Genomic DNA, 14118 nt, shown 5'->3' on the forward strand with positions numbered 1-14118 from the left:
GGGGAGATAGATATAGGACAGATGTCAGAGGTAGTTTCTTTACTCAGAGAGTAGTAAGGGCGTGGAATGCCCTGCCTGCAACAGTAGTGGACTCGCCAACACTAAGGACATTCAAATGGTCATTGGATAGACACATGGATGATAAGGGAATAGTGTAGATGGGCTTTAGAGTGGTTTCACAGGTCGGCGCAACATCGAGGGCCGAAGGGCCTGTACTGCGCTGTAATGTTCTATGTTCTATTAAAAACAAAAAAATAAACAGACCTAATTCAGAAACATTTCTCGGGACATAACGAGGCTGTAAATCTCGTGAAAGGCCTACATTTGCATATTCAAGTGTGCAGTCAGGCTCACTTGAATATGCTCTCACTGGAGTTACCCAAGATGCATAATCTAACCCCTAACCCCCGCGCCTCAGAGACCACGAGTGAGCCCCATTCCGCACTGGTCTCCACCAGGCATATCGGCACTTGAATGGATCTCCCAGGTGATTGAGGGCCCCTGGGTGGTCAGGCTCTGGGCATGGTGGTACCGTGGCACACCCAATGCCACCTGGTCATGTAAGCCTGGCAGTTCCACCCTGGCACTGCCGGAGTGCCCAAGTGGCACTGGCAGGGGTGGTGCCAGGCTGGCAGTGCCAAGGTGGCTGGGTGGCATTTTGCCCATGCCAGGGATTGGGCCTGGGGGTGCCCTGCCCTTATGAGGTGGGGGTGCGGGGGACTCGATGACTCCCTTATAGGTGAGTTGGGGCACTGGGCAAGGGGGTGAGTTTGAGATGCTGAGAACAAAAAACTGGTGTTGGAAAACAGTTGCTCTTCTGAGATAATGGATCCCTGTAGAGCTATATAAATAAACAACCTATATCCTCTTTTTTAAAACTGTCTGGACCTGTCAATCAAAAAGCTTGTGAAATTAAATGTAAACAATACAGTTCAAAGCTTTTAGGCTTCTAGGCATACAAACAGGCTAGAAAAAGTTAAAGGGCAATGAAATTCACTGTGAAAAAAAAACTTAAAAGGTTTGCAGCACATGAAAGGGAATACCTTGGCCTTCATTTCACAGATCTTTGAACTTCAGTGTGAATCTACCCAGGCTCCAAAAAAATGACTTAGTGTGGATGGATTTCAATGGGAATCACCCTTGAACAGCTGGTGGATGAGTCATTCTTCTTTTGCCAAATAAAACACGGTTTATTGTGTGAGTTTATTAAAGCTTTTACATGTGATCTTCGGTCTACTATCCTATTGTTAAACTGTAGTTCCAGTATGTAAATGCACAAGACAAAACAAAACTTGCCTGAACAATGTATGAGTTCTCCTGTATTATTATTTATTTTGTATGCATGCAGAAAAGCAAGAGGAAATGTAGACAGGACTTAGTTTAACAATGTATCTGAAATATTTGGTGATGCAACAGCACCTCGGTAGCGCACTTAAGTGCCAGCCTAGATTAACATGCAGGTCTATAGCAGGGATTGAATCCATAACCATTTGTGCCAGAAGTAAGCCAGTTGCCAATTGAGCCAAGCTGATACTGAAGAGACAGGTAGATTCAGTGTGTGACAAATGTTAATCACAGGATAATGTACAGAATAAAATTGCACAATTTGAATGCTTTTTTTAATGGAGGTCAGGAAAGAAAGTTAACTATAGTCAGCTCCTGCTACATGTGAGACTCGTGATCCTGCTATTAGTTCAGTGCAGTGATACACATAGTGTAAAGAGGGAATATTATGATTCCTTTTAGATGAGCTTTTAAGATTGAATCTTGAAGTTATTTCATGTATTATATCTGGCTTCCAGCTTCTGCATCCATTTCTAATCTTATTATTGTTATGCCTATTTCCATTTCAGTATGAACCAAAGCAATAACCTGTTGTTATAATTTAATTGTTTGTTTTTTTACCAGTATCTAATTCTGTTAAGGAACTTGAATTTATGTCAGAAGTAATTTGTTTTCCAGATCAGTGAGAAACTGATCCTTAACCTCCCAGTCTTGGTGTTCTGTGATGATTTCAAAGCATACATATGCTGTTTTAAGACTACTGGACAGGTTCAGAATTTGTTTCAAATATTCAAGTAAAGCTCTTTGTTGTAACACCCTGTTGCTAATCATTATTGCATTATTGAACTAAGAAGTGCATAGACGAAGGGTAAAAATGTTCCAGCCTTATTTCCAAAAACTTGCATTTATACAATGCTTTTAACAGCTTTAAACATTCCAGGAGTGTTATCAGGCACTGATGTGTTGGGTATGCTGGGTCTGCGAGGACTGCGTTTACCAGAGCAGTGAGAAGTACAACTCTATTTTATTTAGCTATGAGCTGTTAAACATACTTGCACTGTGGGTTGACACTATGTTAGGTTGACTGGAGACCAGAGGCTAACCTGACCAGACTATACTACTAGCACATGGTAGATGTTCATGTCATTGATCACGGGCTCTGGCTGTGTCAGAGGCTGCAACCCGAATGAGCGGGAAAACTAGTGCCCTCTGGCTATATAGTGGCCGTGTCCTGTCTGGTGATCAGTGTGTCAGTCAGTGTCTGTCTCTGCACCATCATATACTTGTGTGTATATGACAGGCACATTTTGATACAAGGAGATATTTTTAAAAAAAATGTATTTTATTACAAACATGTATCAGAACAGGTTACAGCAAATACAAATAAACACCCCGGGAAACATACTTCCCAGCAATCAACTATACAGTCTGTACAGACTTTTTCCTTATTTCACCCCCCCCCCCCCCCCCCCCGCCCCCCGCGACGAACAGCCCCTCAAACACGGTCACAAACATCCCCCACCTTTTGCAAACACCCCTGCAGAGCCTCTTAACTAATACTTTATCTTCTCCAACTGCAGGAAGTCGTACAGGTCACCTAACGAAGCTGCTACCCCCGGTGGCGATGCCGACCGCCACTCCAATAAAATCCGCCACCGTGCAATCAGAGAGGCGAAGGCCCGACATCAGCCATCCTCCTCTCTATGAACTCCAGTAAACCCCAAGAAACCCCAAATATCGCCACCAAAGGGTCTGGGTCCACCTTCTCCACTATCCTGGCTAAGACATCGAACACTCCCGCCCACAAGCTTCTCAATTTTTCGCAACCCCAAAACATGTGCGCATGATTCGCTGGCCCCCCCGCCCACACCTCTCACACTCATCTGTTACCCGCTGAAAGAACCCACTCATTCTCGCCCGAGTTATATGCAACCTGTGCACCACCTTAAACTGTATCAGGGCTCATCCTTGCACAAGAGGAGGTCACGTTTACCCTACGCAGTGCCTCACTCCATACTCCCCAATTGGTCTCCCCTCCCAACTCTGCACATAAGGAGATATTAGTGATCATGGGCGGGGTTCTCCGACCCCACGCCGGGTCGGAGAATCGCCGGGGGGACCGCACAAATCACACAGAACAGAGAATCAGCGCCATTGGGGCCGGCGATTCTCCAGCCCAGATGGGCCGAGCGGCCGTAAAAAAAAAAAAGTCCCACCGGCGCCGTTCTTTTAAAAAAGTATATATATTTATTAAAGTTTTTAACACAATTTTTCTCCCTTACAAACAATAACTCCCCCCCCCCCCACCACCGTAACAAAAAAAAGGAAATGTGAAATCGCGTGGAGCAAGATATATACATGGCAAAATAATATCTTTACATAGCTTTGTACACTGGCTCTCTCCCGTACGTGCCAGTTTCCCCGACTCTTCATGTTATCTCTTGCTCATCCACCCCCCCAGGCAGCTCGCCCGCCCCTCCCCCCCACGCCCTCCCCGGACGTCCCCCCCTCCCCCAGGTTGCTGCTGCTGCTGACCGATCTTCCTCTAACGCTCCGCGAGATAGTCTAGGAACGGTTGCCACCAAATGTAGAACCCCTGCGCAGACCCTCTCAAGGCGAACTTGATCCTCTCCAACTTTATGAACCCGGCCATATCATTTATCCAGGCCTCCACGCTGGGGGGCTTTGCCTCCTTCCACATTAGCAAGATCCTTCGCCGGGCTACTAGGGACGCAAAGGCCAGAATACCGGCCTCTTTCGCCTTCTGCACTCCCGGTTCGTCCACTACTCCGAATATTGCTAACCCCCAGCTTGGCTTGACCCGGACTTTCACCGCCTGAGATATTGCTCCCGCCACTCCTCTCCAGAACGCCTCCAGTGCCGGGCATGACCCAAACATATGGACATGGTTCGCCGGGCTCCCTGAGCACCTTCCACATCTGTCCTTTACCCCAAAGAACCTGCTCAACCTCGCCCCCGTCAAGTGAGCTCTGTGAACCACCTTAAATTGTATCAGGCTGAGCCTGGCACACGAGGAGGAGGAATTAACCCTACCCAGGGCATCAGCCCACAGACCTTCCTCGATCTCCTCCCCCAGCTCCTCCTCCCATTTACCCTTCAACTCTTCTACCAGCGCTTCCCCCTCTTCTTTCATCTCCTGGTGTATTGCCGATACCTTGCCCTCCCCGACCCATGCACCCGAGATCACCCTGTCTTGAATTTCTTGTGCCGGGAGCAACGGGAATTCCCTCACCTGTCGCCTCACAAAAGCCCTCACCTGCATATATCTAAAGGCATTTCCCGGGGGTAACTCAAACTTCTCCTCCAGTGCCCCTAGGCTCGCAAACGTTCCGTCAATGAACAGGTCCCCCATTCTTCTGATCCCCGCCCAATGCCAGCTCTGGAACTCCCTGTCCATCTTCCCCGGGACAAACCGATGGTTACCCCTGATCGGGGACCACACCGATGCTCCCATTGCACCCCTGTGCCGTCTCCACTGGCCCCAGATCCTTAGCGTTGCTGCCACCACCGGGCTTGTGGTATACTTTGTCGGCGAGAGCGGCAGCGGTGCCATCACCAACGCCCCCAGGCTCGTTCTTTTGCAGGACGCCATCTCCATCCTCTTCCATGCCGCCCCCTCTCCCTCCATAACCCACTTGCGGATCATCGCCACATTTGCTGCCCAGTAGTAGCTCCCCAGGTTTGGCAGCGCCAACCCTCCTCGGTCCCTACTGCGTTCCAGGAACCCTCTCCTTACCCGCGGGGTCTTATTCGCCCACACAAACCCCATAATACTCCTGCCTACTCTCTTAAAAAAGGCCTTAGTGATCACGATGGGAAGGCACTGAAACACAAACAGAAACCTCGGAAGAACCACCATTTTGACCGATTGCACTCTACCCGCCAGCGAGAGCGGTAGCATGTCCCATCTTTTAAAATCCTCCTCCATTTGCTCCGCCAACCTCGTCAGATTCAGCTTATGTAGGGCCCCCCAACTCCTGGCTATCTGGATCCCCAGATACCGAAAGCTCCCCTCCGCCCTCCTCAGCGGTAGGTCCCCTATCCCTCTTTCTTGGTCCCCCGCCTGTAATACAAAGAGCTCACTCTTCCCTACATTGAGCTTATAGCCCGAAAACTCCCCAAACTCCCTTAGTGTCTGCATGACCTCCACCATCCCCTCCATTGGATCCGCCACGTACAGCAACAGGTCATCTGCATATAGTGACACCCGATGCTCTTCTCCCCCTCGGACCACCCCCCTCCATTTATTAGACTCCCTCAATGACATGGCCAATGGTTCGATCGCCAATGTGAACAACAGGGGGGACAGGGGGCACCCCTGCCTCGTCCCTCGGTACAGTCTTTAAATGCGTGAACACTCGAGCCCTCTTCACCGGCCCATTCAGCCCCCTCACATTCCACATTATCAGCCGGATTGGAGGGGCTCTCACCCCCCCCCCCCCCCCCCACCACCGACTAGCCATCTCCTTTTCTGGGACAGTCCCGTGTCCACGCCTCTCTCACCCTCCAGTCCCCCAGACGGGGGAACCCACGTTCCGACCACCTCTTCTATGTCCCATTCCCTTTCGGCCAGTGCAGCAGCAACCCTTTTTTCCCCCCTTCCCGCCCCCCCACTAGACCCCTGTCTAGCTTTTTTGCTCCCCCCATGTCACTGCTGTAAGTCAGCTGACACCTGCTGACCCCGGCTACCCCCGCTATCCCATTGACCGCCCCGTGTGGGAGTTCCCCCACCCACCTTTCTTCCCCCGCGCTTTCCAAAGCCCGCTCCGCCCCCTCTGGCGCAGCTCCTATCGCCTTGTCTCTCTCCCCCAGCCCATGTAACATTTCCTGCGCGTGATTGTGATTGACCCCCTATAATATGACAACCATCACACATCAAACCTCAAATATCAAATATCCCCCCCACCCTCACAAACCCCCAGTTAGAGTCCAACTTTTCGGTTTGTATAATTGTCCACGCCTCTTCAGGCGTTTCAAAGTAGTAGTGTTGGCCCTTGTATGTGACCCAGAGTCGCGCTGGCTGCAGCATTCCGAATTTCACTTCTTTCCGGTGCAACACCGCTTTGGCCCGGTTGAAACCCGCTCTCCGCTTTGCAACCTCCGTGCTCCAGTCCGGGTATATTCGGATCTCTGCATTGTCCCACTTACTGCTCCGCTCCTTCTTGGCCCATTTCAGGACCCACTCTCTGTCCGTGAACCGGTGGAACCTCACCACCATCGCCCTTGGCGGCTCATTTGCCCGGGGCCTCCTCGCCAGCACCCGGTATGTCCCGTCCAACTCCAGCGGCCTCGAAGGGGCCTCCTTGCCCATCATCGCCAAGAGCATCGTGCTCGCGTATGCCCTGGCATCGGCCCCCTCCGCTCCTTCAGGGAGACCCAGGATCCGCAGATTCTTTCTCCTCGATCTGTTCTCCAGGTCTTCGAGTCTTCCCGCCCACCTCCTGTGTAGCGCCTCGTTCTGCTCCACTCTCACCACCAGGCCCGAGATCTTGTCCTCGTTCTGACCAACTCTTTTTTGTACCTCCTGGATCTGAACCTCGTGGGCCTTCTGGGTGATCCCTAGTCCTTCGATTGCCGAAAGCATAGGCGCCAGCATTTCCTTACCCATCTCCTCGCGCTGCTCCTCGAAGCAGTGCTTAATAAACTCCTGCAGCTCCACTTTGTCTCTGGCCGCCGCCATTTTGTCTTTTCCCCCGGTTTTTCCCGTTGCTCCAATGCCACTTTTGTGGCCGTTACCCTTCGAGTCCGTTTCATAAAAGTTGGAGGGGGACCTCCCTCTTACCTTCCCCACGGGTTAGTCTCGAAAAAAGTTCCGTTGGGGCTCTTCTAGCGAGCCCGAATGTCCGTGGTAGCGGGAGCTGCCGAATCGTGCGGCTCAGCTCCGCATAGCCGCACCAAGAAGTCCACCGGCGCCGTTCTAACCTGCTCTGAGCCGGCGGGACCTCGGCGTTGAAGGGTCAGGTGGCGGCCTGTGTGGTGGGGGTCCAACCCCGGGGGGGGGGCCTCCGATGTTGCCTGGCCCGTGATCGGGACCCACCGATCGGCGGGCCGGCCTCTCTGTCCCAGCCTCCTTCATTCCGCGCCGGCCCCTGTACTCCTGCACCATGTGGGGTTGTGTTGCTGATTTGCGTTCTCTTTATTTGGCTCTGAATATGGTGGTCAATACGGTCGCCTTCCTTAATTCTAATTACGTTTTGCTCTCGAGTCGCCAGGTACCTTTCGATGCCGCCACAAGGTTCAAACCGAATCCTGATCAAAGACTCGATACACCAATTAGTTAGTTCCAGGTCAAATGCTTATTTATTTACACACCCAGTTAAACATACTCATGCACAAATACTACAGACTAAACTATCACTACTGCTAAAGCCTATACTTAGCTTCGGACGCCCACTCAGGCAGAGGAACAATGGCCGTTGTTCCATTCTGAGGCTGCTGGGGTGGAACTGGTACGGGATAACAGCTAAGGTTGTCTGTCTGGTAGCGTGCGTTGACCTTGGACTTACTTGTTCTGGTGCAGCTGTTGGGCAGGTCTGTCATAGGTGAGAGCCGGAGCCAAGAGAACGATTCTCTCTTGGGGGCTCCTTCTTATACCCAAAGGGGCTTCGCGCTCTTTTGGGTGGGCCTTGAAATTGGCCCCAATCAATTGGGCCATTTCTTGATCATTCATATTGATCTCGTTCCATCAAGGGGTGAGTGCCCTGATGGCTGGGCGTGTCCTAGGTGGCCGTTGGCCTGCTTTGTTCCGGTCTCCTCTGGCGCCGGGGTGTCTGCCTTAGTATCGGTTACTCAAATGTTACTCTTTTGTTCCCGGAGATGGGCCATTAGTATGCTAATGGGCCTACAGTTTTGGTCTTGTCTGGGAGCTGCGGCTCCAATAAGCAGACAAACCCTGAACCTGCTTGTTTTCTCAGTATTGTCCATTTTCCCTGCAATCTTTGCAAAGTGTCCATTTTGTAATCGGGAAGTGGCCATCCCAGATGGCTACACCCCCTCCTTGTGATCCTCAACGCGAAGCGTGAAGGATCACATTACCGCGTCGTTTTCGTTCTCTGACCAAGCGGGGCACCCATAAGCACTTCACGGGCTCTACACTGCCCTATCCTATGAATCGCAATTTTTACCTAAAATCATTTTACATACATACATCATTATAAAATTCTACGGGGCGCTGTGACATTCAGGCATGCATTACAAAATTTAAAAACTGGAACTTCTAACTATCCTCAATAAACTATCCTCACTCAAACAATCAAAAATAATCAACAACACTTTAAACTGTACAGATAGCAGCAACACAAGTTTCTCTGGCTTGGCAGTCAGGCACAGAGGTTTACATTTCTTTATTGAATGAACAAAACACACACAAAGAAAAACAGATGCACTTTAATTCACTCAAGGGGTTGGGGGGTTTGGTGAAATCCGAAAATAGGGGACCGAAACGTGTATACCGGGGTGCGAGAGCAGGAGGCTCTCCTTCGCCATTTTCTGAGTCTAAGTGTCTGCACGACACTGCAGAGTATCGCCAGTACTAACAGTGCTTCAACTATGTAAGATAGTGAATATCAGGTGATAAACTTGTCACACCAGGTCGGGGTGTCGGTAACTGTCTCGGGGATAACTATCTCGGGGTTAACTATCTCGGGGTACCATGTATGGCAGGGGTGGGAATCATTCACGGCCTGTGTGATAGGGGTCAGGGAGGTAGCGTCCGCGCGCAACTGAAGGGATCCCGCTAACGTCCAGGTGAAAAGCATGAAGGTTGTCTTCATCTTTCCGTCTTTCTGTCTTCTTCTTTGTCTTCCTCTGGGGTTCCTGAGGTTCCGGAGTTCTATGGACACAAGCATAATATCTGTTATTATCTTGCTTAAGATCTCGTATGTCTGTTTGTCTGTCCTTTGTTGCCAATTACCCATTAGAATTGGTCACTATCCGTGACTCCCTCATTTTAAAAAACAAACGAATATTTGGACGAGACATCCGCGAAAAATACTGACATAGTGCGAGCTGTCTCGCAGCCTGTGCGATCTACCATCCTAGTGTTTGAGGATGTAAATAGCATACGGAAGCAACCTAAGTGTCGCCAGAAACAAACAAAAGAATATCGAACTGAAAGTGCCAAAATGGGGTGCGTATCGGTCGCGGCAGGTAAGAAATGGGTGGAATCCCCGGGTAGGACGGTGACCAGTGCCGTATGTGCTCTACCCGAGCGTAGCTGACCAGAGGGGAGTCCTCAGGCAGGGCGGGGACCAGTGCCGTTTCTCCACTGCCTGAGCGACCGGCAAGAACGGGTAAGAATGTGGTTGTCGTGGGGGCAGCCTCTCGTGATTAGCTTCAAATCAGGAGAGTAGTTATGATTGGTGTCTGTCGACAAACTTGTTCTATTAACTGCCAGTGGGCGTTAAAAGAGTGGTGGCGTGGGGCCATGAAAACTTTTAAATTCACAAACAACATTTAACATGTACATTGAACGAACAAACATACGACAAACATGGTGCAGGTTCCATCAGAAAGGGATACCATAAATCACATTTGGCTTGGGGTGTAACTAGCATATGGAGTCAGTGTAGTGTGACCGAAGAAGAGAGGAAGGAGGAGTGAAACAAAAATGAAGTGGCATTGCTGAGGTGTCCCTGCCATGAGAAGTGGTGGGTAAGCGCTCACAGTTTGCATGGGGCAGCTGGGACCTTGCAGATGCTGTGGGTGGTGTTCTGTTTCATATCTGGGGGCTAGTCTGTCTAGCTGGTGGTGGGGGTGACCTGCAATCTCGGGCGAAGTGTCCTGACTGCCCACAGTTGTAACATGGCCCCTGGGGCACGCAAAGTGGAGCAGGCTCTCTGGGGTATTGCTCCCTTGGGTATGGTTCCCTGGGGTGGGGGGTTGGGGCTGTTGGTGTCGTTGCTGGTTCGGGGGGCATTTGTGGGCTGATTCCATTGCTGTTTCAGGGGGGCTTGACATTCTCGTGCGTAATGTCATAATTGGCCACAATTGTATCATTCCTGGGATTTAGGCTGCGGTGGGCTGTTCCTGCCCTCATTTACGCATGCGGGGTTCTGGTGCGTCCTAACTGGATGCATGTCTGCCTGCTCTTCCTCTGGTTTTGCAAATGCGCTTTTGCCTTGGACGGATTGTTCCCAAGGGTGGGACAATCTTTTCAAAACCCATTTCTCGTTGTGGGCCTCGTCTGAGGGGTCGTAATTTGCGCAAGCTCTCTGTCCTGCCTCTGTCGCATGAGAGACTAGGATTCGAGTCCATTTGGCCATATTATCTGCGGACAAATGGGTGCGGGCTAACTCTCCAAATACTGCTGTTGAATGTATCCACAAGTGTCCTGCAAACGCTGTGGGGTGCCCTGTTTTCTTTTGCCTACACTTGTTTAGGCCTTCTACTGGGTCTCCTCTGTTATAGCCGATCGTATCCAGGATCGCTGTGTGCATTTCTTGGTGTGTGCCTCCTCCTACATTCTGTGGGTCGGGAAGGGCTGCCACGACTGAAGAGTCGAGGCTTAAAACTGTGAGCTTCACTTGCTCCTTTTCGTCCAGGCTGTACATGGTAACCTGCTGTTTAACTCTAGTGAAAAACTGGTAGGGGTCTGATGTGGGCAGGAACGGTGTAATTTTTCCACATGCGTCCCGTAATTGGGTCACGGTTAACGGGGTTGTATATAGGAAATTTGCGTTTCCTTCTGCTGCGGCCCTGCGGTGTGTGGTTACAGGGTTCATGGGGGTGTGTTCTGTCTGTTCAGTCGGGGGTTGAGGTGCTTTCCTTTTCTGGGGGTTTTCTTGCGTACATGTTCCACGCGCGTATCTGTGGGCAGTTTCATTTAAACTCCTGCCAATCGGGGCCATTTTCCTGGTCTAACTGGGGTCCAAACGCACTTTGAAACCCATTCTGGACAGAAAGCAGAGATTGCAATTCTGCAATTTGCTTCCGGCACTTTGCGTGATCTACGGAGCTCTGCCTTTGTTCCGTCGTGGAGCGCTCGTAGGGCTGCTTTTAAATCATTGTACTGTTTCTGCAATTGCTCTACCTGTTGCTCGGTTTCTTGTCTTACCAAGACCGCGCGTTGCGTGTCCTGGTAGGCCTTATCGTACTGGGTCAAAAAACTACTCAAATGGGCGATACAAGACTGGTGTGCTCACTTGGCATCATCCACCTCTCTGTCCCTCGCTGTTAACTGTTCTCTTAACTCCTTATTCTCCTTCTCAAATTCGCTCACATCTCCCTCACTATTTCTGTCTCTCTTCTTAATCTCTCTATGGAGCGTCCTAATGACCTCCTCTCTGCCTCGCAATTGTGCCAAGCAGGATACGATTGCCATCGGCTTGCGAGCTTTCCCTAAGCTCTTCTTGCGGATCTCTGACAGGTTCTCCCACCAAGTATGTCCTATACTCCCGGGACCTGTTTCATCATTCGCGCAGAATTCGCTCCAAAGGGACCATCCTTTCCCATTAAGGTACTTTCTGATTTCCTCTTCCCATAGGGGACACTGTCCAACTCTACTGGTCGATGCGACCTCAAATTCCTGGGGTTTCATAAGGCGTTCCATTGCCTTCATTGCCATTTTCTCTATCTCTGTGGTTCTCTACTGAATTTGGAACAGGGGGTGATAAAGTGGTGATGAAAACACGGGTACGGCTTACGCTATTTTCCGGCCTACAAAACTCCCGACAGTTTTACACAACAAAATCTCTCAGGTTTATCTTATATCCCTGTTAGTACGCATGCATTAACACACTTCCGAATTTCGGAGGTTTGATCAGTATCGTTCTCACACTTGTGGTTTTTCTGTTTCCAATTGGATTCCAATTCAAATTTGGGTTCACTCGGAGTGGCTAGGCCACTTCTTAGTCGAGTCCCGTCAGAGGTCGCCAGTAAATGTTGCTGATTCGCGTTCTCTTTATTTGGCTCTGAATATGGCGGTCAATATGGTCGCCTTGCTTAATTCTAATTACGTTTTGCTCTAGAGTCGTCAGGTACCTTTTGATACCGCCACAAGGTTCAAACCGAATACCGATCAAAGACTCGATACACCAGTTAGTTAGTTCAAAGTCAAATGCTCATTTGTGTACACACAGTTAAATATACTCATACACAAATACTACAGACTAAACCATCACTATTGCTAAAGCCTATACTTAGCTTCGGGCGACCACTCAGTCAGAGGAACAATGGCTGTTGTTCAGTTCTGAGGCTGCTGGGGTGGAACTGGTACGGGATAACAGTTAAGGTCGTCTATCTGGTAGCGTGCGTTGACCTTGGACTTACTTGTTCTGGTGCAGCTGTTGGGCAGGTCTCTCCTCGGTGAGAGCCGGAGCCAAGAGAACGATTCTCTCTTGGGGGCTTCTTCTTATACCCAAAGGGGCTTGGCGCTCTTTTGGGCGGGCCTTGAACTTGGCCCCAATCAATTGGGCCGTTTCTTGATCATTCATATTGATCTCGTCTAATAAAGGGGTGGGTGCCCTGATGGCTGGGCGTGTCCTAGGTGGCCGTTGGCCTGCTTTGTTCCGGTCTCCTCTGGCGCCGGGGTGTCTGCCTTAGTATCGGTTACCCAAATGTTCTCGGATGTTCTCAAATGTTACTCTTTTGTTCCCGGAGATGGGCCATTAGTATGTTAATGAGCCTACAGTTTTGGGCTTGTCTGGGAGCTGCGGCTCCAATAAACAGACAAACCCTGAACCTGCTTGTTTTCTCAGTATTGTCCATTTCCCCTGCAATCTTTGCAAAGTGTCCATTTTGTAATCGGGAAGTGGCCACCCCAGATGGCTACAGTCGGGGCCGGCGCGGTCAAGGGAGATACTGCGCATGCGCGGTAATTGTGTCAGTGGGACTGCACATGTGCGGGTTCGCGCCGGACCCACTGTGCATACGTGCATCCCCCAGCGCCCATTCCACGGCCGGATCGGCAGCTGGGGGGACGTGAACTGCTCCAGCGCCCTGCTGGCCCCATGTAGGGGCCAGAATTGCTGATCCTGGGGCCGTATTGACTCCGTCGGAAGACACAACGGTGTTTCCGACGGCGTTAACACTTAGCCTCAGGCTCAGAGAATCCCGCCCCAAATGCTTGGGGAAAGAGGTAGGTTTTAAGGAGTGTTTCCAAGGAGGAAAGAGAGGCAACAATGCAGAGAAGCTTAAGGGGGAAAAGCCAAAGCTTCGGGTAGGTAGCTGAATGCGCAGCCACTAATGGAGGAGCAACTGAAATCAGGGTACACATTAGGCCAGAATTGGAGGAATGCAGAGATATCGGAAGGCCATCGGGCTGGATGAGGTTAGAGATAAGGAAGGGCCTATGAATGGTTGCCAGCATTCCCAACTATATCCTGCTTTAAAAATGCTGTGCATTAATAACTATATACTAGTTATAGCTCGCCAGCCTGAAAATGATCCATTTGTCTACTTCCTGCTAGTTAGTCAATCATCAAAACAAGCTAATATATCACCCTCAATATCATAAGCTCTTATCTTTTATGTGGCACCTTATTGTATGCCTTTTGGAAATTTAAATACACTCCATTCACTGGTTTCCCTTTATCTACCCTGATTATTACATGCTCAAAGAACTCTAATAAATGTGTCAAACATGATTTCCCTTTCACAAAACCATGTTGAATTTGCTTGATTGTTTTATGATTTTCTAAATGTCCTGCTACCTCCTCCTTAATAATGGATTCTAGGATTTTCCCAATGACAGGTGTTAGACTAACTGGCCTATAGTTTCTTGTTTACTGTCTCCCTCCTTTCTTGAATAATGGTGTAACATTTGCAATTTTACAATTCCCTGGGATCTTACCCGAATTTATGGAATTTTGCAAG

Source organism: Scyliorhinus torazame, chromosome 2 (assembly GCF_047496885.1).
Source record: "Scyliorhinus torazame isolate Kashiwa2021f chromosome 2, sScyTor2.1, whole genome shotgun sequence".
Classification (NCBI taxonomy): Eukaryota; Metazoa; Chordata; class Chondrichthyes; order Carcharhiniformes; family Scyliorhinidae; genus Scyliorhinus; species Scyliorhinus torazame.